General features: G+C 44.6%; 1 protein-coding gene across 2 annotated transcripts in view; it reads right to left on the reverse strand.

Annotated features, from left to right (window-relative positions):
- Positions 1–24,642, reverse strand: part of RMI1 (RecQ mediated genome instability 1) — a 147,392-nt gene that overhangs the window by 52,276 nt on the left and 70,474 nt on the right. The gene's annotated exons all lie outside the window — the stretch shown is intronic.

Here is a 24,642-nt window from a genome sequence, read left to right on the forward strand (position 1 = left end):
TGTGTGAAGGCACAGCTTAAAGGCGTCTACTGTTCTGATGGGCACTATCGCAGGTCCATTCTGGCATTTTCTCTAGCATTGAATTCATTCATCCACTTGTGGTGCCGATGGGCAAAGCAGGAATCCATCCACTCCCCTATACCTCACATCAATTCTCTATTCACCTGTGCTTGGCCAAGAATAAACTTTCATGTAAGCACCCCATACATTGCATCCTAAGGCAGTTACAAAGCAGAGAGGTTGATCAGCCAATATGAATCAAATGCAGAGTTTACTAAAAGTTCCAAGTTACTAATGTTCTATTGGGAGAAAAATGTTTCCCTTTTGAGCAGCATGGTCATGAAATGGCAGGCTTCTGACTCAGTGCATAAGAATTCAATTATACTTGAAATGTAGATTAATTATCCTAACAGCGTTCATCAGTTTGGCAAGGGCTCCTCGATAATGATGCGGTCTCCTTATTGCTGCCATCATAAGACTGCGCGCCCATCATCGCAATCAGCTTATTGATACAAATGCCGCTTCCCTTCCGTTAATTCAAAGAGAACATTTCTCCAGTACTTTCCGTTGATGGGATGGTAAATAATTTTTAGACTAAAAGTTGAAGTGGATTGATTAGAAGCCATTTTTTCTGTTTTGCACAATAAAAAGATGAACTGCATGGTCCGCCGAGCCAATTTGCAGAGCAACCTCTCCTCTCTAATTGCTGCCAGGCTAATGTAGTAGAAGCCGAGTCCTAGGAAGTAGAGAGACCCATTTACCCAGCCATGACATTTAAGTAGTGCGCACAGGAGTGGATTTTTCCATTACCCTTCATTTCAGCCCCGCTGCATTCCACCTGTGACCCTTGTGCGATGAGGGCAACATGCTTTCATACAATTTGGTAACTATAATAAAAGGCCCACTTCAAAATGTTTGAGAGCAGACTAAAAACATTTTTTTAGAAAAGCGTAATTAAGTCCATAACCAATCTCAGTAATTCCTGATAATGTATTGGGAAACCAAATTATTTGATAAATGCTCTCCTAAGCGCACATCTTACTGGAAGGGGCGGAACATGGTATTCCATCTATCACAAGGAACATTCTTTGTCACTAATAGTCCCAACCTTTTACTTTGTGTCAGATTTTCTGTCAACAGCAAGAAGCAGGCAAGTTCTCTGGAAATGGCAGAGCCTCTGTTGTTCTTGGACTCAAAAAGAAACGGGAAAGCAGCCTCAAAGAGAGTCCATAGGGAAGGGCATAGCAAAGAGGCAGAAAATCCCGGGTTTCATTTACTACAAATCTCCTAAGACATTTGCTTCTCAGCCAGAGAGTTTCCCCAGACAAATAATCATTAAAGTAAGTCAAAGGCTGTCCAGGGTCGTGACTGGCAGTGACAAGGTCACGACCCTCCTCGGGCAGAGATCAGGACCCGGGACAGAGCAGACAGACAGCACAGATGTGTTGGCTGAATGAAGAGCGAATGTTTAGGGGACCCCTGGGCGCTGTGGAGGGAGAAGGCCAGAGAAATAATTTTAAACGCAGCAAAGTCAGTTTGCTTTTGACCTCTAAAAAAGAAAGAACACCAAAGAATTTAAGATTTTTTTTAACCTCTGATTGAGATTTCTTCAGTAGCTCATCACAGCACAACTTGAAGCAAAACCATCCCCACCAGAGTTGAGTTTGGAAGCTGATTCCACAAAAAAGTCATCTTCAGGTTTTTTTTTTTTTAAGATTTATTTTATTTATTTGAAAGACAGAGTTACAGAAAGAGGTAGAGCCAGAGAAAGGGAGGTGTTCCGTTCTGCTGGTTCACTCCCCAAATGACTGCAATGGTCGCAGCTGAGCTTATCCGAAGCCAGGAGCCAGGAACTTCTTCCAGGTCTCCCATGCAGGTGCAGGGGCCCAAGGACTTGGGCCATCTTCTACTGCTTTCCAGGCCATAGCAGAGAGCTGGATTGGAAGTGGAGCAGCTAGGACTGGAACCAGCACCCATATGGAATGCCTGTGCTGCAGGCCAGGGCTTTAACCCACTGCGCCACAGTGCCAGCCCCTATCTTCAGTTTCACACAGCCTTGGGCCGGGTAACAGAAGTGGAAGACAGTCCTTGGAGAATACTAAACATTTTACCCATCCTTTATCGTTGTTGCTTGCTTACATTGCTTTGATTAAAGATTCATCTGTAGTGCTCTTCCTGGGATACATTTAATAACCATTTAAAACCATCAAGTTCGAGGTTCGAGAGAAAAATGCCAACCTTGCCCTTAACGACAGCAGACTACCCAAGTAAACACACACAGTGAACGGTGTTCTTGGTGCTTTAACTAGTGCATTTAAAAAGGCAATTTGGTATGCCAATCTCGAGCTGAAAACAATTTTAAAATAACCTCATTCAACAGAAGTGGCAAGTCTCCTCTTGACAAAGCAGCAACTTGAGCTGACATGATTTAGGTGCCGCACACTCTATCCACAGAGTAACTTCTACAAGGCCAGGGGACGCGTGCTAAGGGCTCGTGGGACTGTAGGCTTATCTTGCTTTCTCCCGCATGAGAAAAAGCTCATGTAATTGACTCTAATGAGGAACTACCACAACTTGACCACTGTAGGAAGCACTGTTATTCAGCTGCCGTGAACTAGAACAACAGTACGTGCTTGCCTTGGCTTCTAAGTCTGGTAGGATACAGGAGAAGCGGTACTGAGGTGTTTTCCCCCTAAGGTGGCACGCGTAAAATGAGAGTGCACTAGAGATCACAGGTGGGGTCGAATGGTAACGGGGGAAGCTGAGCAGCAGCCGAGTCCAGGATGTTGCACTGGGAGGACAATGACAAGGTGGCTACTACCTGACAGCTGAGCCTTGGGCAGGGGGCCGGTGTTCAAGGCCTCCGGGTGCCCCTTCCCATCCTAGGGCTAAGGCACAGACCCTGGCTGACAGAAGCCAAGTGAGGGATTTACCACTTGAGGGATCATTGACCAGCGGATGATCCAAGGCAAAGGAGGGCAACTGGCAAACGAGAGGGTGAGACTCTGGGCAAGAAGTTCCATAGCTGGGTCTCTGGTCAAGCCAAGTCCCCATGGATACAAAAGTATCTCAGAACCTTAGAGGAGGGACTGCCATTGTGGCACAGCGAGTTGTCGCCTGCGACACTGGCATCCCATATGAGTGCCCGTTCAGATCCCAGCTGCTCTGCTTCCAATCCACTTCCCTGCCAATGCATCTGGGGAAGCAGCAGAAGATGGCCCAAGTGCTTGGGCCCCTGCCACTCATGTGGGAGACCCAGAGAAGCTCCTGGCTTCTGCCTGGGCCAACCAAGGCCATTGCAGCCATTCGGGCAGTGAACCAGCAGACGGAAGATCTCTCTCTCTCTCTCTCTCTCTCTCTCTCTCTCTCTAACTGCCCTTCAAGTAAACAAATAAAAATTTCAAAAAAAAATTAATCAAGAGAGGTGCCCATCCGTCCTTACGGATGTCCCTTCCCTAATAAACCTTGCTATTTTACCTCCCCCCAAAAAATTAATCAATAAAAGACCTTACTTGAGTCTGGGCAATCATCAAAGGTCAAAGGTTTGGGATTGTGCTTGTTTTCTCAAAGCTGTCTGGGTAAAAGGAACACAGTCCCTTCTCAGATGGGATCACTGGACATTAACGGACAAGGCCTGGTTCCTTCACATTCAGCTCAGCCTTTCAGGCTCTAAGATCCACTTTATTTAATTTTTTTTTTTTTTTGACAGGCAGAGTGGACAGTGAGAGAGAGAGACAGAGAGAAAGGTCTTCCTTTGCCGTTGGTTCACCCTCCAATGGCCGCCGCGGCCGGGGCACTGCGGCCAGCGCACCGTGCTGATCCGAAGGCAGGAGCCAGGTGCTTCTCCTGGTCTCTCATGGGGTGCAGGGCCCAAGCACTTGGGCCATCCTCCACTGCACTCCTGGGCCACAGCAGAGAGCTGGCCTGGCAGAGGGGCAACCGGGACAGAATCCGGTGCCCCGACTGGGACTAGAACCTGGTGTGCCGGCGCCGCAAGGTGGAGGATTAGCCTGTTGAGCCACGGCGCTGGCCTCTAAGATCCACTTTAAAAGTGCCCAAGTGGGCCGGTGCTGTAGCGTAGCAGGTGAGGCCACCGTCTGCAGTGCCCGGCATCCCATATGGGCACCGGTTCGAGCCCTGGCTGCTCCACTTCCAACCCAGCTCTCTGCTATGGCCTGGGAAAGCAGTGGAAGATGAACCAAGTGCTTGGGCCCCTGCACCCACATGGGAGACCCAGAAGAAGTTCCTGGCTCCTGGCTTCGGATTGACAGCTTCAAACCTTGCAGCCATTTGGGGAGTGAACTAGCAAATGGAGGATCTCCCTCTGTCTCTCCCTCTCTTTCTCTCTGTAACTCTTTCAAATAAATAAATAATTTTTTAAATGCTCAGGTATCATAGTCATAGCTACATAACCTATCTCTTTTTTAAAAAGATTTATTTATTTGAAAGGCAGAGGTAGAGGGAGAGAGAGAGGGGTCTTCCATCCACTGGTTCATTCCCCAAATGGCCACAAAGGCCAGAGCTGTGCCAATCTGAAGCCAGGAGCCAGGAGCTTCCTCCATGTCTCCCACGTGGGTGCAGGGACCCAAGGACTTGGGCCATCTTCTACTGCTTTCTACTACATTCCCAGACCATAGCAGAGAGCTGGCTCAGAAGTGGAGCAGCTGGGTCTCGAACTGGCGGCCATATGGGATGCCAGCGCTTCAGGCCAGGTCATTAACCCGCTGAGCCACAGTGCTGGCCCCAACATAGCCTATGTTGATAATAGAACCCGAGGTAGTTGGGGGAAGGTGTTAGGAAAACAGACATCAGAGCCACACACGTTAGATTCAAGGGATGTTTCTACTGTGTACTAGCTGTGTGACCTTGGGCAAGGCAATTAACCTCTCTGAGCCTCCTCTGTGAAATAGTCACAGCAAATAACTCAGGGCATTGAATGAGATCAGCGAGGTCACCTATTTTGCACAGTATTTCATGCATGGTGGGCCATCCATAAATCATGAATGTGTTTGTTCTCAGCAAAATGCTGCCCTGGACAAAGAGCTGAAATCTCGCATGTGGGCCTCCAAAGGCATAATGTTCTCCATTAGGGGTCACAGCTATTGCTCCTCCTCGGGATCCTTTTCAGGATAAGGCAAGGCACAGACGAATACCTGACTAAACGCCGAGTCTCCTGGCTGGGAAAATTTTTCATTTCCCTTTAGCTCTCACTCATGTCCCAACTATTTCTAGATTGCCTCTCCTTAGAAACCATTGTTGTACACTCTAGAGAAATAGTGATTTTAATACAAATCCAAACCAAATGCAATTAGTACAATAAGCTGCTAGAGGAAAAATCGTTTCGCATTCCGATGGCAAATATTTCCAAATTGTTCATTTAGTCTGTGCCTCTTGTGCACATAATTGAGAAGGAAGGACGTGGCATAGCATTGCAGAACATTCAGGAATTAAAATGCATGCATCGTCCATGAAAATGAGATAATAGCTACCCCTCAAAGAAGAAGTCCCACCATATGAAGTACTCATAACTACTTAGGCTGGTCGTCCCACTGACATGCTCTTAAATCCACAAATGCTGGCTGTATTAAAACGTGGGGTTTTGTGGACTGGTATTGTGGTATAGCACGTAAAGTCACTACCTGTGACATCAAATTCCCATATGGGTGCCAGTTTGATTCACAGCTGCTCCACTTCCGATCAGCTTGCTAAAGTACCTGGGAAAGCGTAGAAGATGGCCCAAGTGCTTGGGCCCCTGCCCCACATGGGAGACGAAGGCAAAGAAGATTTCTGCCTTTGGTCTGGTCCAGCCCTGGCCATTGTGGCCATTTGGGAAGTGAGCCAGTAGATGGAAGACCCCTCTCTCTCTCCTCCATCTCTCCCTTTCTATCTGTAACTGTGCCTTAAAAATAAATAAATAAGGGGCTGGCGCCGTGGCTCACTTGGTTAATCCTCCGCCTGCGGAGCCAGCATCCCATAGGAGCACCAGTTCTAGTCCCAGCTGCTCCTCTTCCAGTCCAGCTCTCTGCTGTGGCCCAGGAGGGCAGTGGAGGAGGGCCCAAGTGCTTGGGCCCTGCACCCGCATGGGAGACCAGGAGGAGGCACCTGGCTCCTGGCTTCAGATCGGCGCAGCGCAGCGGCCGTAGCAGCCATTTAGAGGGTGAACCAACAGAAGGAAGACCTTTCTCTCTGTCTCTCTCTCACTAACTCTGCCTGTCAAAAATAAATAAATAAATAAATAAAATTTTTTAAATGTGGGGTGTTGATTTTTTTTTCCAGAATAAGATGATGTGCAACTGGGGCCTTTGAGGGAAGATAAATTTTCCATAGGAAAATGAAGGCAGAGAAGGAAGACCCAAAGCATAGAGAATAGGAACCACAGGTGAGGGAAGTGAACAATGCTGGATGATAGGGTCCTGATGGGGGCTGTAAGACCAGGGTATCCCAACTGAGGGGAGCAGTAAGCTATGTATCAGGCATCGTTTTACAACCAGCCAAGCCTGGATCCTGAACAATGATGAGGACTGGCCAGAAACTACGCATTAGAGTGAAATAAGGCCCAACTATTGTACACTGTCCGTGGGAATGTAACCTAGTACAGCCTTTACAGAGAACAGCATGGTGCTTCCTCAAAAAACAAATGGGAACTAGCGTATGATCCACTCAGAAGTATTAAGAGTTTTATTTTAATTGGCTTATGATTAGATTGCCCATAAATTTAAGCTGCTAAATTTAATCAAAGATACATTTTAATTTGTGTGACCTGAATCTCTGTATCATATGTTTTAAACTTGTTAGTAGAAAGAAACTAAAATCATTTTATATGGTTGTGCTTAAATTTACTGGTTAAACAAACTACACCATGTTAGATATTTAAGAGGTGTTTCCAAATACATGATTCTTAAAATTTATAGAAGGCATTGGACCTCCTGGTAAATGTTTTCTTAAGTTGTTATCTAATGGTTGAAACTGTTTGCTAAGTATTCATGTGATATTGCTATTGTCAGCAAGCGATCTAGGACTTGCTCCCTCATTTCTCTATTCTAAGCCCAACTTGTTCTTTCATTTCTCTATTCTCCTCAAGGTAGGAAACTAATTCTATTATGAAGGAATCTGTAGGACGCACAATTTAATCTTTAGACCTTATAAAAGAGATGGCTAACAATTTTCTGTAATAGCATAGCCAAAATAAGAACTTAAATAATAATCTCATAGCTAGATTTACTTCGCCATCAGTGAAGTATACAGTAAGTAGAAAAAAAACCTTCCTTTCAGACCAAAGGGAAAGAAAGTTTTAAAGTGAGAATATAATTTTCCTCATGGGCATTGTCTACCTTAGAAAAACTACTACAGAACATGCCTGTGACTATAGACTTGTAGTTCAAGCCACCGAAGATTAGAGATGGGATACGGGCACTCCCTTGACTTGCATCCTCTGGTCTGCTTTAACACAAACCAGGAGGAAAAGAAAGCTAGGCATCAGAAGCAATGGGTGGCAGGCCTATAAATGGCTGATCTGTACAGTGATCTGCCCTCAAGGAGACCCAACAGGCCAGTCCACTGCAGTGGCTTTCAATGTGGTAAGCCTGGGCTTCAGCAGAAATCAGCTTGTGAAGAGCCCTGGCAGCTCTGCCAAGAGTTGGATCACTGGAAATGGACCTGCCCTGGAGTCGAAGGATGCCCAGGTCAGAGCCACAGGTCTTATTGGCTCTAAGCTGAAAAGCCCTTCACTCAGCCCAACTTCCAAAGTGACCACTGCAGCTGAGGGGACAGCCAAGTAGGGTCAGCAACATTGAAGGCAGAACTGTAAATTTCCTGTTAGAGATGCCACCTGCCTTTACCTGGCCAGCTCTCCTCCCAGGCCAGCCAAGTAATGAAAGTCAACAGAGTGCCTTCCCCTAGGAGGTTCACACCTCCCTTAGGATATACCCCAAGTGAAGAGATAGATAGGTCTGGGCCTCTTAACTTACAAGGCCTAAAGCCCAACAGATTATTATCAAGCCCCTTCTATCAGGTTCTACTTGCCTCTAAATCAGAAAACTTAATTGTAGCTTAGACAGCACCTTTCTTAGCTCCTCTAATAATGACTCTGTCCTTTGTTCTAGACCCTGTCTAGTGCACTTGGGCCTCATTTCTTTGTAATCATAACCTCTACTCTACCACCAATTGCTCTACTCCCAACCTGTGTGTACTGATGGTCCTCTTCCCCACTTAATGCTGTATAATTGTTCAGACCTGGTTAATGCCTCTCTTAGGATCATTGGTTACTATCCTCACCCTGTCTTTTATGATCTTGTCTAAATATGATCAGAGTCGGCAAACTTGGAAGGCTTCCATAGCCTTGGCAACTCATGACGACAGCCTAGGGTGGTTACTGGCGCCATAAACTAGAGTGTCAATTTGTTGGGTTAACAACAGGAGTCACTGTGCACTTGCTCCTCATGTGGGATCTCTGTCCATAATGTGTTGTACATTTTGATTTAATGCTATAACTAGTTCTCAAACAGTATGGTTCACTTTGTGTTTCTATGTGGGTCCAAACTGTTGAAATCTTTATACTAAATTGATCTTCTGTATATAAAGAGAATTGAAAATGAATCTTGATGTGAATGGAAGGGGAGAGGGAGCGGGAGAGGGAGGGTTGTGGGTGGGAGGGAAGTTATGGGAGGGGGAAGCCATTGTAATCCATAAACTGTACACTGGAAATTTATATTCATTAAATAAAAGTTAAAAAAAAGAAAAAAAAAAAGAAGAAGTGAAGAGACGTATTCAGCTTCCTGGATAACTACAGAACTGTCCCTAAACCTGGGATGGCAGGAGCCAGGCAAGGAAGAACCCTCCTGGGATCTTCTCTACAAGACTTATTTTAATCTGTATGAGAGATGTGTTTGGAGAAGGGCAGTTTGGCACGGTGGTTAAGACCGCATGGGACACCTGCATTCCATGTTGGAGTGCCTCTGTCTGAGCCCCGGCTCTGGTCCAGTCCCTTTTGATGTGCAGGCTGGGAGGCACCAATGATGGCTCAAGCACTTGGATTCTCACCACCCTCGTGAGAGATCTGCATAGAGTTTCTAGCTCCTGGCTTAGGCCTGGCCTAACCCTAGTTGTGAGCATTTGGTGAGTGAATCATCAGATAGAAGACTCTGTCTCTGTCTCTCTGCCTTTCAAATAAAATTTTAAAAACTCGTTAAATATTTTATTTTTACTTTTTAATTGATACATAATGACTGTAGATGGTTCCAAGGTGCAGTGTAGCACTCTGATAGATGTACAGAGTATGTAATGCTCAAACACATTAATTAGCATATATTTCACCTCAGGCTTTCATCATTTCTTTGAAACTATTTGAAATCCCCTCTTCTGGCTAGTTGGAAATATATTTTCCATAATTCACTTTATTCTTTATTTTTACTAACATTAATTTTAGTATACTTGTCACAGTTGATGAACCACACTCAGTTTCCCCTATTTTCCAAACTCCCTCTCTCCTCTCACTATTCCTAGCCTCTACTGATCAGCATTCTGTATTCAGACCTTGGCTGTTCGGTTCTTCTGTGTCCAAGTGTCAAGTGGTCTAGGTGAAAGTCACCGGGAATTTACTGCAGCTGGGGCTCTTTGGGCAGTGGGGTTGGGGTTAGGAGGCTGGGACGAAGGGAATTTGGAGGCTTTCTGCATTTCTCTGTTCGGGGATCATACCACAGCAATGCTTTTCCTGTTCCACATTATTTTTTGTTGTTGTTAAATTTTTTTAGTTATATAAATGAAACAAATTTCATGTATCTCATACAGTTTTAAGAACATATTGATACTGACCACCCCATCCTCCCTCCCACCCTCCCTCCCTAACTTTCACCCTTCCTCTTACTTTCTTATTTTTCTTTTAACTGTTGTGATAATATACTTTTTTTTTCTTTGAGAACAAGTTTTATCATTAATTAAAGAAGCACCTAAGGAAACAGGCAATGGAGTTGGGCACTTAGGCTTATCTAAAACTTATGAGACATAAGAATATCTTCCACTTAACACACTAAACAAAGTATATGTTTGGAAACAAGTTTTACTATTAACTCTCATAATACAACTCATTGAGGACAGAGGTCCCTCATGGGAAGTTAGTGCACAGCAACTCCTGTTGTTAATTTAACAACTAACACTTTTATGTATGATGTCAGTGATCAACCGAGGCTCTTGACATGAGCTGCCTAGGCTATGGAAGCCTTTTCAACCCACAGACTCCATCAGTTTCAGACAAGGCAATAATCAAAGTGAAAGTTCTCTCCTCCCTTCAGAGAAAAGTACATCCTTTTTTGATGACCCCTTCTTTCCACTAGGTTAACAACTGAGGTCCTTCATGTAGGACATTTTTTGCCACAGTGTCCTGGCTTTCCATGCCTGAAATGTTCTCCTGGGCTTTTCATCCAGACCAGACTGCCTAAAGGGCTGATTCTGAGGTCAGAGTGCTACTTTAAGTGATTGTCTTTCTGAGTCTGCTGTGTGGACTGCTTCCATATTGGAGCATTCATTGTCTTTTTAATTCTATTATTATTACCAAACACTTAATCCTATTCGTATGATTGCTTTAGCACTTAATCTTATCTATAGGATCACTTTGACACTTAATCCTATCCCAATGATCACTTTAACACTTAAAATGCTTCTCCCCCACCCCCTGCCACCCCACTCCCACTTGTGGGAATTTGGCACCCCATGGCAAGTTTTTAAACTGTACCCTCTGGAATAAGTCCATAGGAATGTATTGCATATTATTTTAATAAGCTTAGAAAAAAGGTTGTGCTTCCAGTATAGTGCTATGGAAACGTACCGTGCTCTTTCTCAGCAATGTGCAGGTAGATAGGACATCTATTTTTAAATGTTCAGCCACATAAATTAGCTTGAGCCCCAGACTAATTTTGAAGGAATATTAGATTGGATCTAAATAATTGAAGACAAGTGGAGAAAACATTTTAATAAAACCTCTTAATTTGACTCTCAGTTCCTGGAGCCATTCATGCTCCCTCTCATTTCCTGCCTCCTCCCTAGGTGGTTGGTGAGCTTCAGTTAAGAATCCGGTCATGTCAGGGGTCTTTTTACCTTGCTGAAAGCTGATCATGTTGATTGGAACTATCAAACTATCATACTATCTTCTCCAATCTGAACTGCCCCCGATCCTCTACATCATTTTCTACAGGTTTTTTTTTTTAAGATTTATTTATTTATTTGAAATGGGGGGGGGGGGAGGGAGAGAGAGAGAGAGAGAGAGAGAGTCTTCCATCTACTGGTTCATTCTCCAAGTGGGCACAAGGGTCGGAGCTGGGCTGATCCAATGCCAACAGCCAGGAGCTTCCTCTGGGTCTCCCACACAGGTGCAGGGGCGCAAGCACATGGGCCATCTACTGCTTTCCCAGACTGTAGAAGAGAGCTGGATCAGAAGTGGAGCAGCTGGGTCTTGAACCAGCGCCCATATGGGATGCTGGCGCTGCAGGCGGCGGCTTTACCCACTATGCCACAGCACCAGCCTACATTTTCTTCAGGTTTTTATAAGATCTTTATGCACTGAAAAGTAATGCCATACGTTTCTGTGGTTGTACTGCACAGGAAACTTTCACAGTTATTACTGAATCTTATTGTGCAGCCTCAATTGTCAGGTAAACCTTCCATGGCACATCACTAAATATCTGTAAACTATCTTGCTACACTTCAGATTCAATCGTTTTTTAAAATGATGCTCTTTCTTAGATAATGATGAAGCTGTCTCTCTCTCTTTTTTTTTTTTTAACAAGATATTATAAAGTCCTTGTCAACTCTCTTCACAATGTACATTAAAAGATAATGACTCTGGCCGGCGCCACCGCTCACTTGGTTAATCCTCCACCTGTGGTGCCGGCATCCCATATGGGCACCAGGTTCTAGTCCTGGTTGCTCCTCTTCCAGTCCAGCTCTCTGCTGTGGCCCAGGAAGGCAGTGGAGGATGGCCCAAGTGCTTGGGCCCTGCACCCGCACGGGAGGCCAGGAAGAAGCACCTGGCTCCTAGCTTTGGATCAGTGCAGCGCCGGCCGTAGCAGCCATTTGGGGAGTGAACGGAAGGAAGACCTTTCTCTCTGTCTCTCTTCTCTGTCTATAACTCTACCTGTCAAATAAATTAAAAAAAAAAAAAACAAAGATAATGACTCTTACAGTCACATAGGAAAGAATGCTTGATTTTTTTTTTTTTTTTTTTTTTTTGTTTACTTGAGATTCAAAGAGACAGAAAGAGACAGAAAAGATAGACAGATACGGACAGAAAGAGACAGAATGAGCGAGGGCTTCCATCCATGGTTTACTCCCCCTTCTGAGCAGAGACCAATGCTGGAAGCCAGGAATTCAATCCAGGTCTCCCACAGGGCTGGCAAAAACTCAATTACTTGAGCCATCACTACCGTCTCCCAGGCTCTGCATTGGCAGGAAGTTGGAGAAAAAAGCCAGAGCCAGGAATTGAATCCAAGAACCCTGATGTTGGAACGTGGACACCTCAACTGGTGCCTTAGCTTCTAGGATAAATACCCACCCCAAACGCTTCATATTAATGAACAGATCAGGCCAAGGCAGCAGAAACTGGTCAACATCTCCAATTCTGTACTTCACATTTGTTAATGCATTTAATTATTTTGGTGAATAAGTGAGTTTAGGGGGAGTCACTTGTTAGTTCTCTGGAATCAATTTGCCTTGAAGTTATTAAGAAGTATTTAATTGATCCCACTTGAACTAATAGGACAAGGCTGAAACCCTTTGCATCGAAACAGCTCTGCTCAAATATTTTGATGTACACTGAGTCTTGTAGCCTGAGAAGAACAAAAAAACTTGAACCCTAACAACCTAGCTCAAGAAAACTCTCTGAACATGGTGGGACCCTTGAGGGAAATTCATGAGCGAGGCTGCTGCTGCTGCTGCTGCCTTATCTATTGTTCCTGCGACACTTCACAGTCTATCAAAAACAAAAAAATACCAGTTCCTCTAAATGTGTGCACAGTCAAGATAACTCAAGATAATTTTCACTTACTTACTGAACCAACTATGAATAGGGAGTATATCTCAGAAGAAATATAATCATTATCATCATTTCTCTCTACATATAATTTTTTCAGACTTTCTAGCACAAGCTTTTAAGTCTTTTATTTTTTAATTGAATTCAAATTAGATTAGTCACATTGATTTAAAGAGAAGTAATTAAATTAATTTAAATTTAATTTTTGGATTAATTTTCAAATGGTAATATAGTCAATGGCTCAAGACTCAAACAATACATAAAAGTATAGTGGGGGCTGGCGCTGTGGCAGAGCAGGTAAAGCCACCGCCTGCAGTGCTGGCATCTATATGGGCGCCGGTTCAAGTCCCAGCTGCTTTACTTCTGATCCAGCTCTCTACTGTGGCCTGGTAAAGCAGTAGAAGATGGTTCAACTCCTTGAGCCCCTGCACCTGTGTGGGAGACCTGAAAGAAGCTCCTGGCTCCTGGCTTGAGATGGGCACAGCTCTGGGCATTGCTGCCATCTGAGGAGTGAACCAGCGGATAGAAAACCTCTCTCTCTCTCTCTCTCTGCCTCTGCCTCTGCCTCTGCCTCTCTGTAACTCTGCCTTTCAAATAAACAAATAAATCTTAAAAAAAAAAAGTATAGTGTGAAAAGTGTCACACTCACCCCGGTTCCCATCACCACTAAACTTTTACTACTTTCTTATAATCTTCTATATTATGCTTCTAGAATCTAGAGTTTCTTTATGCATTTAGAAACAAATATGAATGTACTTTTATTTTCTTCTCTTTTTTCCAAAGAAGATTATGTTCTATATAGCGTGTTTAGTATTGTACCATTTTCTGCTAAACAATGCAATTATTTGGTACAAGTCTTATCTTGCTTATTTATGTTCATAGTTCCAATTGAAAAACTTCATATTACAGAGATGCTAATTCTTAAAAAAATTTACCTACAAATAGTTAGTGTAATTCTACTCAAAAGATCAACAGGATTTTTTGTGGAACATGATTCATTGATTTTGAAGTTCATCTTGCTTTACCGGATGTGAAAACATATTATAAAACTACAGCAATTAGAACAGTATACTATTGATAAAGAAACAAATTGACTAATGGGTTTGAATAAAAGTCCATAAATAATCTAACACGTAGAAAATAATTTACTATTAAATTGACTCCATGTGTAACTGCTATTTTCAAAGGTCAAAAATAGTTGAGGGGCAGGCATTTGGCCTGGTGGTTAAGACATCCACATCTGATAGTGGAGTGCCACCTCAGGCTCCTGACCTCTCTCTCTCTCTCTCCGTCTCTCTCTCTCTCTCTCTCTCTCTCTGTCTCTGTCTCTCTTTCTCTCTCTCTCTGCCTCTCAAATGCATTTTTTTTAAATTTAAGTTGAAAATTGGCAATTTTTATATAGTATAATCAAATATATAAGGGTAACATTTTATATAGGTAGAAAAAAGACAAACTGTCCAAATAAAATTGACTATCTGTTTGGAAGGGGAAAATTTCATTAGATCCTTATCTCACAGCAAACGTTAACAATAAATTATTTCATCAATTGTGTTAGAGATGTAAATATTAGACATATATTTGGGGTTTTTTGAAAGCATTTTTTAAAGATTTATTTTACTTATTTGAAAGACAGAGTTACAGAGAGATGTATACAGCCAGAGAGAGAGAGAGAGTTCTTCCATCTGCTGGTTCACTCCCCAATTGGCCGCAATGGCCAGAGGTGAGCTGTGCTGATCCGAAGCCAGGAGCCAGGAGCTTCTTCTGGGTCTCCCACGTGGGTGCAGAGGCCCAAGGACTTGGGCCATCTTCCACTGATTTCCCAGGCCATTACAGGGAGTTGGATCGGAAGTGGAGCAGCTGGGACTCGAACCGGCGCCCATATGGGATGTCGGTGCTGCAGGCTAGGGCTTTAACCTGCTGTGCCACAGCGCTGGCCTGTAGACATATATTTGTATGCAGCTTAATTAACCACAGTAACAGATAGGTCCCCAAATTTCAAAGGCTTAAAACTTATGTAAAAGTCAAAACCCAGTGTTTCTGGCCGACTGGCTCTTCTCCAAGAGACCATTCAGATCCAGGCACCTTTCATATTGTGGTCCCATCATCTTCAAGATGCAACGCTCCATTTCTCCCTGGGGTTGTGCTCGTTACAACCCAGAGGAAGGAGAAAGAGGACAAAAGATCACCTAGGCCAAGTCTTAAGAGCCAGAGATTCATCTCTGCTGATATAGCAACGGCCAGAACTTAACAAGTGGTATGATCACACCAACCGCAAGGAAGGTTGTGCTGCAAAGGTTGTGCGTGGGGGGAGAAAGAAGAGCGCTTGCTGAACCTAGCCTGGCTCTGCTTGCATTGTTGTAGCTATTTGACTCTGTAGAAGAAAATGCAGAGGATCTATTTGTAAGCTTGCAGTAAGAGAAGACTTTCCTGAAAGTGAAAAAAGCGACAGCTTGGCTGACTTGCTTCGTGACACAAAACTATGTAACCACAATAAAGACACCAGTAAACAAAGCTTAAAGGACAAATGAGACATAGGGAGAAAACACGCCAATGGCCAAAAACAACATGAAAAATGGTCAATCGTATCCGGAAACACAGAAATGTACATCGAAAGAGCAAAGGGGTAACACATTTTATACCAATCAGATCTGTGAACATTTTTCTTTTTTTTTTTTTTTAAGATTTATTTTATTTATTTGACAGGCAGAGTTACAGAGAGAGGCAGAGACAGAGAGAGAGGTCTTCCATCCACTGGTTCACTCCCCAGATGGCCGCAACGGCCGGAGCTGCGCTGATCCAAAGCCAGGAGCCAGGAGCTTCTTCTGGGTCTCCCACGAGGGTACAGGGGCCCAAGGACTTGGCCATCTTCTACTGCTTTCCCAGACCACAGCAGAGAGCTGGATCAGAAGAGGACCAACCAGGACCAGAACCGGCGCCCATATAGGATGCCGGAACTTCAGGCCAGGGTGTTAATCCACTGAGCCACAGCGCCGGCCCCCTGTGAACATTTTTCTAAGAGGAGCCACTGTTGTAAGCTTCCACTTGGCAATGCTGGCATTCTATATCACAGCAACAGTTTCAGTCCTGGCTACACTGCTTCCCATCTGGCTCCCTGCTAATGCACTTGGAAATCAGCAAAAGATGGCCCAAGGGCTTGGGCCCCTGCCACCCATGTAGAAAGACCTGGTTGGAGTTCCTGGCTCTTGGCTTTGGCCAGTCCAGCTTCAGCTGTTGTGGCTATTTGAGAAGTGAACTTGTGAATGGAAGATCTCTTTTCCCTGCTTCTCCCTCTCTCTCTATCACTCTGCCTTTCAAATAAATAAAATCAATGTCTTTTTTAAAAGTTTTTTAAAGGTTTAAAACATCCAAGTTAAGTTTCCCCAGAGCAAACTGTGCACGTGCCTAAAAGAAGCCACCAAGGGTCCCAGGAGAGCAGATGACAGGGCGACCACTGGACAACATTTAGAGAAATGTGTCCCAAGAAAGGGTTTCGAAGCAGGAGGTGACAGGAAGCAACCAGCTTGAGCAGAAAGAGGTCGGAGGGAGCAAGGGCCATTGGGCTGGGCCCTGAAGTTCGGCAGCAATATTCCTGGCTCTGTTTTGTTGGTTCTACTCTTGGTTTCCTTTCTCACTTCACTCAGTTCCATACCCCATTTTCTTACATTTTGTTCATCTTGGAAACTACTTTTCCCATCTGGGTCAGCTAAACAGATGAATGGATGATTTATTCATCAAACGGTCGAATGAGTAGTTGAATAAATTGTGACTGTTTTCAAGAAAAGAAAGATAGGCCAGACATCCAGAGAAGCAAATCGCTGGACAACAATACAGACCTCAGATTCCCAAGAAAAGGGATGTATGAGCATTAAAAGCTACACCAGGAGCCAGCACTGGGGAGCGTCAGGTTAAGCTGCCACTTTGGACACTGGCATCCCATACGAGTACCAGTTTGAGTCCCAGCTGCTCCACTTCTGATCCAGCTCCCTGCTAATGCACCTAGGAAAGCAGTGGAAGATGGCCCAAGTGCTTGGGACCCTGCACCCATGTGGGAGACCCTGATGGAGTACCAGGCTCCTAGCTTCAGAATGAGCCAGCCCTGGCCGTTGTGGCCATCTGGAGCGTGAACCAGTGGGTGGAAGATAGTCTCTCTCTCTTTGTCTCTCTTTCTCTGTGTGTGTGTGTGTGTGTGTCTGTAACTCCGCCTTTCAAATAAGAGTTACACCAGATGCTTAGAGGAGCACTGGACCTGTATCAGTACAACACACAGCCCTTTTAAGCTGTATTAAAATATATAGCTTACAACTGAAAGTATAAAAAAGTGTACTGAGGGGGATTTCCTTAGCTAAGAGAGGTTAACTGCCATTGAAAATATATATTTTAATTTATATATTATAAATATATAAAGGGAGCTGCTGTGGCATAGCGGGTAAAACCGCCACCTGCAGTGCCGGCATCCCATATGGGTGCAGGTTTGAGACCCAGCTGTTCCATTTCCGATCCAGCTCTCTGCTGTGCCCTGGGATAGCAGTAGAAGATGGCCCAAGTCCATGGGTCTCTGCATCCACATGGGACATCTGGAAGCAGCTCCTGGCTCCTGGCTTTACACCTCCGGCCGTTGTGGCCGTCTGGGAGTGAACCAGCGATGGAAGACCTCTCTCTCTGTCTCTGTCTCTGTCTCTCTCTCTCTGCCTCTCCTTCTCTCTCTGTGTAACTCTGACTTTCAAATAAATAAATAAATCTTTAAAAACATATATATAAGTATACATATGCATGTTTTCCATATACATATATGAGAGAGAGAGACTCACACTCAATAGAACTTTAGTTCTTGTTCATGAAACAGCACTGAACGAAGAACAGGTTAGTGCTACAGTCACTCCGGGAAGCCCTGCTGATGAGAGCATTGCCATCTACAGCTCGTGGCTTCCAAGGCTGCCGGGGCCAGCCAGAGGGTAACGCGTAGGAGGCTTTACAGACCAACCTGGGGAGCACATGCCAGCTTTGAATAAAGTTCAGGCATGGGACCAAACCTAACTACAAGGCAGGGAGAAAACATGTAAACCGACACTGAATGAAAAGAACATGGCTCCAGGTGAACTCCTGTGCAAGTACCTCCTGCCATCGACCATAGCAGACCTGCAGTCAGACGTGAACATGGACCTCCTTGGACTGGTCCACTTGCTGTTGCCAGGAACAGAATGCTACACACTGGGCACACTGTAGCGAAGCAGATCTCTTTGGGCTCACAGTTCTGGAGGTTCAAGTTCAAGACTGAGTAGCTCAGGTGCAGTAGGATAAGCCAGCATCCCATTTGAGTACCAGTTCTAGTCCTGGCTGCTCTACTTCCCATCCAGTTCCTGGCTGATGCACCTGGGCAAGAGCCTAAGATAGCCCAGATACTCTGGCCCTTGCAACCCAAAAGGGAAACCTGGATGGAGCTCCAGGCTCCTGCTTTCAGCCTGGCCCAGCCCTGGCCATTGCAGCCATTTGGAGAGTGAACCAGCAGATGGAAGATCTCCCATTCTCTCTATCTCTCCTCTCTCTCTGTAACTCTGCCTTTCAGATAAATACAAAAATCTTTAAAAAAAAAAAAAAAAGTTGAGCATCCCCCCAGTAGACAATGGAGAAGGATGGTCTTCTTGCTGGCAGAGTCACACCTAGTGTCACATGGCAAGAGTCAGGAAGCACACGTGTGCCTGTGTCTCTTCTGGTCTCTCCCTCTCCTTCTACAGTCACCAGGACTCAATCGAGGGAGCTCCATCCTAATGACATTATCTCATCCTAAGCACTCCACAGAAACCCCAGCTTTAAACACCACAGTCAGATTAAAGTTCCACCCCCTTCCTAACCTCACAATGGGAATTACATTTCAAATCCTGCAACCATGGAGCTCACACTCAAACTGCATCCAAACTATAGTGGACCTCAATAACTTCCATTGTCCATACCGTGGGTCCCCTTCTCAGGAGCCCATGAGTACGTTCCAAACATCTGTCCAAGAATTGCTTTGGATATAAATTCCAGATGAGAATTCCACCTCCTGAAACTCGAGTTCTAGAGGCTTTTTCAGAGAACTGTTCTAACTCGATCTGGGAAAGAAAGCAAGCCCATCCCTACCAGGCATCTTAACAAGGTCACGGTGTTCTCCAAGAGAAATCAGAGATAGAAGACTGACTGCGCTTCTCAATGGGGAAGAATGTTCTGTGTGGCCTTGTGCGTTTGTGGAGAGAATGTCATGCTGGTATCAATCTTTATTAAACCACTGATCAATCCTTGGCAGAAGTACATTTTAGAAATATATTTCTATTGTTCACTGCTGCCCTGCTCTGGTAAGGCTATTTCCACACCGAGAAATAAAAGAACAGCTACACCATGTCTCTCAACCATGAACCCTGGTAGGCACCCATTTTGCTAAAAAGAAGACATTGATTTTTAGTCTTACAAGAGGGAACTAGAGCCCATTTAAAAGGAAACGTTCAGAATGCCTACTGACATGCAAATAGAACTACAGCATTTATATGTGTCAATTAAAGTCCCTCCGAGGATTTTCTTGAAATATTAGCACTTGCTTCTGTGAATTTTTTGTTTCAGAGAAAGATACAATTCACAGTTGTTCTACATTTCACGGCAATTGCCAAAAAAAATAAAAATAAAAAGTAGATTGTCATTAGCCCTGACAACATTTGACTCGAAGGACTAATTAGTTCATGTGAAAAACATAATGACTCGTTCACCCACCCAAGAAAGGTCAGGACTTCAAGCCTATGAAACCCCACTAGACAGAAGAACCAAAGTGAGTAGTGACTGACACTCCCGATACAATGTTAAGTCTAAAGGACTGACATTTGCCAAGCACCTGCTGCATGTGCCAGGCATCTCCTCCGTTAGATTGTGTCAGTTGGTCTCCACAACCACCTGCTTTACAGATGAAGAAACCGAGGCTTAAAGAAGTAACAACTTAAGCCGGCACTGTGGCTTAACAGGCTAATCCTCCATCTTGCGGTGCCGGCACACCGGGTTCTAGTCCCGGTTGGGGCACCGGATTCTATCCCGGTTGCCCCTCTTCCAGGCCAGCTCTCTGCTATGGCCCGGGAAAGCAGTGGAGGATGGCCCAAGTCCTTGGGCCCTGCACCCGCATGGGAGACCAGGAGAAGCACCTGGCTCCTGGCTTCGGATCAGCGAGATGCGCCGGCCGCAGCGGCCATTGGAGGGTGAACCAACGGTAAAAAGGAAGACCTTTCTCTCTGTCTCTCTCTCACTATCCACTCTGCCTGTCAAAAAAAAAAAAAAAAAAAAAGAAGTAACAACTTACCTTTAGTGTCACCACTGGTGAGTTGTGAAGCCAGGATTCAAAGCCAAGTGAATGTCATTCCAAAACCCACAGCTCTGACCACTCTTCCGAACCAGCTCAGGCATGTCCAGGCTAGTTGGCTTCTTCCCACTCAGATGCTTTTCCCCTGCCTACACAGAGTCTAAGGGTGCCTTGAGTTGTATTTGTATGTAGTCAGTGCTTTTCAGGGGGGAGCCTCTTGGAGAAAGGAAGAGAGGGACAGCAATAGCTGACCCTGCCAGGAAAGTCTGCCTAGTGGCCGGCATCATTTCGCATGCCCTATCCATCCACTCTTCCAACCCAGGAAAGCTCCCGTGTCATTGCACACAGATGGTTATGATCGGCCTTACTACATGTACAAGAAAGAACAACGGGATTCCAGGAAAGACTGCCTACCAGCACCTACTAATTTTTTTCTCCCCAGCGTTTCCTGCATCTGCTCACTGCTCCCAGAAATTTATTTTTTTTAAATGATTATTTATTTGAGAGGCAGAATTACAAAGAGAGAGAGAGAACCAATCTTCCATCTGCTGGTTCACTCCCTTAACAGCCACAATGGCTGAAGCTGGAGTCAGGAGCCCAGAACTCCATCCAGGTGTCCCATGTGGGTGGCAGGGGTCCAAGCATTCGGGCCATCTTTTGCTGCTTTCTAAGGCACGTAAGCAGGAAGCTGGATCAAAAGTGGAACAGCTGGGACTTGAACCAGTGCTCATTTGGGATACTGGCATCGCAGGCAGTGGCCTAACCTGTTGTGCCACACACAACACCAGCCCCTAGAAATTCCTTTAACAGATGATAAAACCTTAGTCCCACAATGAAAGTAGAAGGGTAATAGAAAGGATGGGAGGCAAAGGAAGCAAATTACCTTAAGTTGATACAAAAACTGTACCTGATAATAAAAGACCTTTTTGCAGTGAAATTTTGATACAAGAGGCTTGTCACTGAGCTTCATGCAGACCATAACAGACATCACTAATAGAACGCAGCACGATTTCCTCCTGAACTTAGACATGACAATCCTCTCAACACAGCACTCTAATCATAGTTGGCATATTTGATTGGCCCTGACTTACTCATCCCTCCAATAGAGATGCAGCAACCTTTCTTTATGAAGAAATGTCACAGGGCCATTGGGGCCGGCAAAGGAAAAACTGGGCTCCCAATGATGTATTTGGCCAATTCCCCGGTGACCCCAGATTCACAATACTGCTCATGAAAGCCACCATTGGCAGGTATTGTAGGAGTGCAAACTTAGCAGGAGATGTAAACATTGCCTCCTTTCTGAGTCTCTTCTGCAACACTCCAGGCTTTCATTACCCTTGGAACAATAGATCATAAATATTTTATACATTTACAACCAAGAATGCTACAATAGTAAATTAGATGCTCTGGTTCCTCATAGATCAAATTCAAGAGTTATATGCAGTAGTTCCAATTCAAAGAAATATTGAGGAAGACCACTCTGCCCTGTCTCATCCATTGAATTGATATATTAAATCTGAAAAGAATGCATGGAGCAACTATTTGAGGACTCTGGAAAGTAAACAATAGCAGCAAGGCTGGGAAAGAAGATCTGAGTTTGAAAGACCCATAGGGGGACAATAGGTGAGTTCCTGTTTTTCCAGGAGTACCTATTAGGATGACACAGGCAGGCCAAAATGCAGAAGTGAGTAAATACAACCCCAGGAATGAATAAAGACAAGCCCAGGAGCAGCTCTCTAGTTTTGGCTTGAGAAATGCAACAGAGACTCCGGAGAGAGAGAGACAGAGAGATTTCCCCTCTATCATGTCCCAGGCTGCAGGCAACCCCTCCCTGGTGGCAGGGGTGATGGTGGTAGCGGTGCAGGCAGCAGCCAGGGAGTGGTAAGCAGGGTTCCCAGGCACTGAGAACTTTCTTCTCCATTCAAAGAAGCTGCGGTCCCAAGAGGACAGGAAAACACCTTTTGATTTTTGTCTCTCCTTTTCCCCTTGCCGTTTGGCCCCAGATACGTGTAAACTTACAAGAATTAGGTCATAGGCTATGGTACTTATAGCCCAATTTTCTGGCAGAAAAGACAAAAATGGGACAGGAAACTGGAAAGACCAGAGACATCACAGAAAGGAAGGAGCCCAGGAAAGTGACCCCATAAAGTTGTTTATGAGCTCCTGACTCGCCCTCAAACTACACATTTAGCAATCATGGATTTTTGAGAACTACACTACAGAATAGCCCACTGCTTCAGTCCCAAACCTGCCAATGGATGGTGAAGTAACACCTTGACAGTAGGGACTCCATTTTGGAGCACCTGAGACTCCATCCTGGGAAGGTACCCCTCCCCCGCCACCTTGAGACTCTGGTCTGAAACTATGATCTAAAACACTCGGACTATAGCAGTCCACTCCATCACACTGAGTAACCTGCATCACACTTGGCAGAGCATAGAAACCCCCTGCATGATCGCTCGAGCTTGGAGGCGGATAGGCTGCACCTGGGTTAATGATAAAAATCTAATTTGTCTATGTCCCACATATGATTTAAGCCAATATCTGGATTAATGTCAAGATTACAACTGAAATTGTTAAGATATAACTGGTATTGTTAAGATTACAGTTGATATTAGTTTCCCATAGGTTTTAGGTTAGCTCGACCCCAGTAACCATGTATTCCTCCCTGATCCTAGCTACCATGTATTCCTGCTCCAGTCCTTGTGATTTTTGCCTTTATAAACCCTGTTGCTTTGGGCTTCAGAGCGGAGAGTTCTTTAAGGCATGAGCCAGCTCTCCACCACCAGCAATAAAGCATCGTCAAATTTTATCAATGTGTGGAGCTCCTCTGTTCGCACTCGCTCAGGTCCAACAATGGTGCACACACGAGGCAGATCCAAATAGAACTTCAAAGCCTCTGAAAACAGGAAACCACGAATCACAGAAGGCAAGTCAGAACTTGCCTGAATCCAACTGGGTCAACTGCCTTCTAAAACAAAAGCACCCGTTCTCTCCTTACAATTTAAACACAATCGAGAGCCTCGTCTTGCAAGATAGACCATTTTCCGAATAAAATCCAAAATTAATCGACACACAATCAAGAAAATGGATACACGGAACCAAGAAAATGTCAACTCACATGAAAATAACATAAAGACACTGTGTCATGAGAGCAGATGTTGGGATTATCTGAGAGACTTTAAAGGAGCTGTTATTACAGTGCTCCAAGAGGCAAGGCGAACTCTCAAGCAAATGGAAAGTTGGAAATCTTAGCAAAGAAGCAGAAAATAAAAAGAGGAAGCATGTGGAAATTTCAGAACTAAAAAACAGAATAAGGGCCAGCGCTGTGGCAGAGTGCGTTAATGCCCTGGCCTGCGGTGCCGGCATCCCATATGGGCGCCAGTTCAAGACCTGGCTGCTCCACTTCCGATCCAGCTCTCTGCTGTGGCCTGGGAAAGCAGTGGAAGATAGCCCAAGTCCTTGGGCCCCTGAACCCGTGTGGAAGACCCAGAGGAAGCTCCTGGCTCCTGGCTTCAGATCGGCGCAGCTCCAGACGTTGCAGCCAATTGGGGAGTGAAGCAGAGAATGGAAGCCCTCTCTCTCTCTCTCTCTCTCTCTCTCTCTGTGTGACTCTGACTTTCCAATAAATAAATAAATAAATCTTTTAAAATAATACAGAATAACTAAAAAATTTTTATGCCCCCAATGGGTTTAATAGCAAAATGAAAATGTCATGAAATACATATTTGTTCACCTTATATAAATGAAAAAAAAAAAAAGAAAATAGACACCAGGCAGAAACAAATCAACAAATCTACTGTGAGTAATCAGTAATGCTATTTCTGTGTGTGCAGATAAATATAAATTTTTGTCTCATTTTTTATTTCTTTAAACAATCAAAACAACATAAAATTTAAAAATCAAAATGGCAAAGGAGAGAGCTGATGAACTAGAAGATATATCAGTAAAAAATTTTCTGATTTGGATAATCTGGAAATGACTAAAAATATAATTGAATAGAGCCTTTGGAGACCATGGGAAATACCAAAAAGTCTAACATTTTTTTTTAAAGATTTCTTTCTTTATTTGAAAGTCAAAGTTACACAGAGAGGAGAGGCAGGGAGAGAGAGAGAGAGAGAGAGAGAGAGAGAGAGAGAGAGGTCTTCCATCTGCTGCTTCACTCCCCAATTGGCTGCAACGTCCGGAGCTGTGCTGATCCAAAGCCAGGAGCCAGGAGCTTCTTCCGGGTCTCCCACGTGGGTGCAGGGGCCCAAGGACTTGGGCCATCTTCTACTGCTTTCCCAGGCCACAGCAGAGAGCTGGATTGGAA

Source organism: Lepus europaeus, chromosome 12, assembly GCF_033115175.1.
Source record: "Lepus europaeus isolate LE1 chromosome 12, mLepTim1.pri, whole genome shotgun sequence".
Lineage (NCBI taxonomy): Eukaryota > Metazoa > Chordata > Mammalia > Lagomorpha > Leporidae > Lepus > Lepus europaeus.